At 35.1% G+C, this 6640-nt stretch overlaps 1 long non-coding RNA gene across 1 annotated transcript; it reads right to left on the bottom strand.

The window, feature by feature from the left end:
* Positions 1 to 556: 556 nt before the first annotated feature.
* Positions 557 to 3129, bottom strand: LOC120530061. Its single transcript, XR_005633899.1, has 3 exons — positions 3058 to 3129; positions 2172 to 2314; positions 557 to 654 (listed from the first exon to the last, which is right to left on the bottom strand). It is a non-coding gene; the product is annotated as an uncharacterized LOC120530061 (long non-coding RNA).
* Between the last annotated feature and the right edge of the window lie 3511 nt (positions 3130 to 6640).

Raw genomic sequence — 6640 nt, 5'->3', positions numbered from 1 at the left:
CTCAAACATTCCATTGTAATCTTTCAAATATTTCAGGCATAAGTGAAAATATTCACGTTTTGGACCACCAAGGTCTACTGCTCATTCAGAAATACCAATATCGTCAGTAAATTTTATATCAATTCTTTTTTTTTTTGGAGTAAAGTTTGGTCTACTCATTGCTCTCACTGTGCCATCCCAAACATTTCTTTGCACTATATTGAACCGAGTAACTTCATGTTCATTTATTGCAGTGGTAAGTGGCATCAGTATTTGCTCAACAGACAATGAAGTATCTCTGTAAAGTTTAAATATTGCTTGGTTAATATTCTACATAAGGATTTATGCTGAAATATCCTGTCGCAACTGCATCTCATTAAGTTATATACATTTATAGGCCTACAGCTCCCTTTTGCTTTGACTAGCATTCTACTGAAAATTCCATAGATACATTAACTGAACACATCATAAAACATTTACAGCTAAACAATACATTTAAACTGTCTGTGAAAAAAAAATTAAAGAAAATAAATATTTGGGGTTCAACCCAGCATTAATTTAAACTACGTACTTCTGGCTTTTAAGTGTCTCTTCCATTAGTGATCTGCTAATTGCTTCTTGAATATCGGTATCTTCAGACAAGTATTCTTAATTTTCACGAAGGTAACATAGTCACTATATGGAAAGAATGTTCATAGAGGAAAATATTGTAGAATTAATTTCACAATATTAATTATTCACAATCAAAGCAAAACTTTAACTTTACTTTGTAGGACTCTGAATGTAATACAAAACAGTCCCTGGTATACTGAAAATCTGTACTTTTGATCATATGGTAAAATCTTTCCACAAACAATTGTTGGACAGTACACATTGGTTTCTGTAGCTTATGTTTTACTGTTTATTTTTAATACCTCCAAAATATTTTGGCAAATATAAACAAACTCTTAACAAGTTTAAAGGACAACAGAATGTTCTTTGAAAGTGCCACCCCATACAGTGAACAACATATAGTTGATATTAATATATTAATTTAAGTAATATTTATACATTTGCATACAAATTTATTCAAAATTCATGTATGAAATGTAAAGAAAAGTCACAACTTTATCAAAGTGCACTCAAATACTGACAACAAGGAAAGTAATTCAATGACAGAAAATAATTTTAATGTGCTTGAATGTGTAAAAAAGTTTTGGCTTTCCCACTGGACACATAGAGTAAATTATGTTCTTAAATTAAGACACTGTCACACACTAAGAACAAATTATTGCATCCTGTCAGTTTCAGTTTTGCTTTAGTTATTTTGGTTTTCCATTTCCTTGGCTGAAATATCTAACATATGACATGCTGAAGCAAATAACAAAATTATTTTTAATATCAAAATTCTTTTTTATGTTTAGTAAGGGTTGAAAGCAAAAAAGTGGAAGACTGAATAAGAAGTGAATAGAAATATAATTAATAGTAAAACTTTAATCAAGCAATCTTCTTTAAGTATAAACAGCTTCTGAAAAGTGAGCAATTTAATCATTTAAAGCACAAAACTATAACCTCTCTGTTTAGACCTGTCAACACAATCAGTTTTCTTTCACCATTCAAGATTTCAGACTGTTTTGTTTTCCTGTCTGTTTAAAACAGTTCTGTATCTGTATGTGCATCCATTATACAAACAGTCATTTGTAAAGTCTGCATTTGCATTTACCGGAGAACCAGTGCTCTGTGCCTACACTCCAAGAAGAATGTTATACAAAAATAACCTGCATTGAAAATATTATGTCTGAGTTATTTAAAAAAGTAACCACTTAGACCTCCATAGAAAGGCTGCAGAACTGCTCTAAATAAGCCATAAATTGAACGCTCTTCTGTGTTTTCTAATTATTGTCAAAATTGCAACATGTTCTAAAAATTACAACAACATCTAGAGGACTGCCAGAAAAACCCTGGGGTTAGACTTTTTTCCATCACTTGAGGAAAATGTGAAAGTTAAATTTTACATTTCACACAGTTCAGTATTTCAAATTTGACATTTCAAACCACAGCATTTCTGTTCTAAGTAATACAGTGAAAAAAAATCACCTTTAAGACAAGAAGATGACTTTGGGCATTTTTCTGACCGGAACACAAATATCTTTGATGTAAAAAACATTTTCTTCTTAAAAATACTGTGAGGGCAGTTCTTAGCAGTAACCCACCTGTAAATCTCCCCTGATGTCTCATTAAAGTTTTGTGCAAGGGGAGTAAAAATTGCACCTTGGTTTAGAGACGTAGCAGATTGCTCTTGTATTTTTCCGGTGCTATGAATATTTATTGCATCAACAGCATCACTTCTGTTTTTCTATAATGATAAATAAATAATAAATATGATTGTAGAAACGTAACAAATTTAATTATGCTTTAAACCATGCACCCTTGAATCTATTTAATAAAGAAAATGACTCTCAGGTCACCAGAGCCATACCTGGTGGCATTTGGCACAAGGTTGAAGCTAACTCTGAGCAAGATACCAAGTCATTGTGGGTTTAACTCACTCACAAATGATCATTTTAACTAACATAGATTACAACTCTCTATTAACCTAACCCTCATCTTTTGACAAAATTGCAGTAAAACTAGAGTGCCCAAAGAAGAATGCACACATTCCACATGATTACTGGGCCAAGATTTGAACTTAGACTTTCGGAGTGGTGAGGTATCAGTGAAAATTACACTATATGATGGTGGGTTTCTTTTTTAAAAACTTGCCTTTACAATTTACAGTCATATTTCATTATTAAATCATGGCACAGTAAAACATCAAAAAGTGGACAACAGATAAGAAAGAAACTTAAAACAAAGGTGTATAAGAAAGGTGTTTATAAATTCTAATACTTTTTAAACAGTATAAACTGGGAAAATGACAAAATTCCATGTATATTGTAAATAGAAAACTCTTGCAACACCTCTTCACACCTATTCATCTTTATTAGATTTACCAATGATGTTAAAAACTGGTGTCAGTTTATTTAGAAAACAGTACATTATTATATTAAGCTGTACCACCCCAAGTCATTGTATATTGATAATAAAGCATTCACATACTTCTCAAGATTCTAGGTTTCTTTCACTCTTCTGCTCCTCAATTACTGTATTTCTCCTTCAGAATTTGATGGCTAAAATAAAATATATTAATAATAATAAATGATAATATCACATGTAAAAATATTTAAATTTATCAATGAAAGCATTCCACAACCTTAGTTTTTAAATTTTCTAAACATTTCTCTGGTAACTACCTAAAGTGAAATTAAGAATATATAGACATGCAAACTTGTAACATTAATTAGTTACAAGGACAATTTCCAAATATAAATTGATGTCCAATATAAAACAGTTTTTAAAATAAAAGTTACAGATGTCTCAGGGAAAGTCAACAGTGTTGTATCTGGTCTTACATATATAGACTTCTTTTTCATTACAAAGCCATTTAAACTTTGGAGGTTCGTCAAGGATGGCACCACCAGTTTGCTGTGACATCCAAGTAAAATTTGAAGCCTAAGATTAAAAATTGATAGATAACGTAATAATTACAATTAAACATAAAACAACAGTTTATTAAATTTTACATTTGCAAGATAGGCACTTTCAGTGAAAGAAATATACAAAAGGAAATGCAATACTAGCCCGCATGTATCAACCTTTGGCTTGAACGCTTCACAAACCGCATTCATCACCATGCCTTCATCCCAACATACTTTGAATTCTACCTCTGACTTGATATGACCAGACTCGAACAGCCACACTTTAATTGCAGCTCTGGGCACTTTCTGACATTCATTATCTGGAAAGAGTACCAATTCTTTGGAAAATGTCAGATGTTCTACTGACGGCTTTCCCGATCCAAGAAGTTTTCTAAAATAAAGACATTCAAATATACATGCTACCGAAAGCCAAATGATCTGTTTAATTTTGGAAGAATTTTAGTTATATTAGCTTTGCCCCACTGTAAAAAAAATCACATCTGGTAGAAGGACAGAGTGCTTTAAATTAGAAAAAAGCTTACATTTTTTGTTATCATTTGGATAAACATAAGCCTGATTGTTCTTTGCCACAGGACAAAGAACAAAAATTTCTTACTTTAGGCAGTTTGTCTACAGTGCTTCTACTTTGCAGCCTGTACGTACGTGTAAAATCCTCCTGAACCTTGAGAGTTCTTTCTCAAATTGTACACTGGCAACTGCACCTTATGTCCTCTACTGAAATTACTGCTCACTTCCTGTTGAGGTGTCTGATATTCCTTGAAGCGCATGCCGTTGATGTTGAACATGTAGCCAATTCAGATAGCGTTTGTTCTACTGTACTTGGGTGGGGATATGGTCTCCACGCATTTGTAATGGTATTTATGAACTCTTCATTTTCAACTAAATTTCTCATCTTGCCTTGCTGTGTTACTATCCATTGCTAAAAACAAAAACTACTAATTCTTATTGTATGTCTCATAACACGCCCATCGAAAAAGTAAATATATCGCTTAAAACAAAAAGGTGCACAAACATTGTATTAAAAGATTAGTTGAAATATATTTTTGTTAACATTTTGACAAAACTTCGGTTAACTTATTTTATTTCACTGTATTAGGACCTCACAGATATTACTAAACATGTGCCTGAGTCAATTCACTCTATATATTCGGGAATGACTTTATATATTCCGACACCAACTTTATATATTCTGACGCTGATTATATATAAACAAGTTTTGAATTTATATATTCAGGAATTACTTTATATATTTCGACAGTGACTTTATATAATCAGGAATGACTTTATATATTCAGATGCTGACTTTATATATTTAAGTTTTGACTTTATATATTCTGACAATGACTTTATATATTCCGAAAATGACTTTATATATTCAAGTTTTGACTTTATATATTCACAAACAAGTTTTGACTTCATATATTCCGACGCTGACTTTGTATATTTAAGTTTTGATTTTATATATTCCAACACTGAGTTTATATTTTCAGAAAATCATCGTGTCTGCCTGTTTGGCACCCCATAATATATACAGCAATAAAAATTTACTTTCAATCCTTTAAAATAGTATTGGATTTCTTTACTAATATAAACATTAATTGTTTTATGTCCATAAAAACAATTTAGACCTCCTTCTGACAAACCTATTTACTAACGTGTTCCAATATATTATAACAGTGTTCCAAAAACAACCTATGCCTCCAGCTTTTTTCTAAATGAAAATTCTATGTTAGGCAGTGACGCACTATAATATTGTGCAACCAGTTTATTGTCTCATTACAATCTGTTCACCTGACACTTTATTCCTAAATTCTGCCAGATATCAAATGCCTGGTGTACTTGTCCTTCTTTCAAGTAAGTGCAGTGAGAATGTACTTGTATGTTAAACTTTGAGACAATTGTGTGTCTTTGCAGCTATAAAAGATTTTCTTTTTCACACTGAAGGATACATTTCAAAAATTGAATTTATTCCATTGTTTAGTAAACATGAAGTGCTGCCGAACCAGGTACACCCGGAATGCTTCCGGGTGCCCATGTAGCACTTCTGCTACACCAGGAAGTGCTGAAGGAAGATCACCAGGGAGCACTTGGCGCACATCTGGGTGTATTATAAAAGGGGCTGCCTCACTCCATTCAGGGAGCTGGAGTCAGGAGGCAGAAGACGGAGCTTGCGAAGAGAGGAGTGGAGGCGACAAAAGAATAAGAAGGGAGAAGAAACAAAGTAAAGGACTGAGCTGAGTATTGTGGTGATTGGTGCACTGTAAAGTGAGAAGAAGAAATTAAAAATGTGTGTTTTGGAGCTTGCGAGTCTGTGTATCTGTGTGCATCAAGGCCGGTTTCCCACAATGGCATCTGAGATGGGACCCTCCGCCTGTTAAAAAGCAGGGATCCATCAAAGAAATAATTTTGTGGATGGCCTGACATTGCAGAACCAGGCACACACGCGCCACTACACCATGGCACACACACACGTATAACAGTCAGTAGCTCAATTTAAATGCTGCTGTTAGCTCAAGGCAAGACCATACCTAACCTGAAGGGGAGGAAGAAGGCAAGGCGGATCCTGAAAGTACACTCCAGGGGACGGGATCACAGAGGTAAATCAGGTGCCCAGTGCCAGTCTGCCCTGGGGAGATTACCTTGCTTCCCCCTATTCATACTGTCCTGATCCACGTCTTTGGCCGAAGCATACCGACCCATGGAGTGACAGTGAGACGGGGGTGGAGGAGACCGGCGATGACGAATGGCGATCGAGAAGACAGACACAGGAGGACAGGTGACTGGAATCTTTCCCCAGCGCAGGTAATTTGAAGGAGGAGGGGAGCCTGGAGGACCAGACAGCCCTCCCTGGACGGTGTGTGTTGCATTCCCACTGATGATTGGTCGCAGGTGGGCCCAACAAACATCCATCCTGAGCTAGAGGATGCCTTGACTGAGCCTGTGCATGGCTCACAGCCGGCCAGTAAGGACAAACGAATCGCGAGTCCGCCACCAGCTGATTCAATGAGCTTGATCACAGCTGTATGTAAGCTGGAGGATGTCCTTCAGCCTGTACAGTTGCTTTTGCAGGTATTATGTGTCCTCCAAGAGACTATTGAGAGGCTGGAGGAAAAGGTGGATGCAGCCCTGAAGGATGTACAGGA

This window comes from Polypterus senegalus, chromosome 5 (genome assembly GCF_016835505.1).
Source record: "Polypterus senegalus isolate Bchr_013 chromosome 5, ASM1683550v1, whole genome shotgun sequence".
Classification (NCBI taxonomy): domain Eukaryota; kingdom Metazoa; phylum Chordata; class Cladistia; order Polypteriformes; family Polypteridae; genus Polypterus; species Polypterus senegalus.
This window is presented reverse-complemented; position numbering and strand designations above follow the sequence as displayed.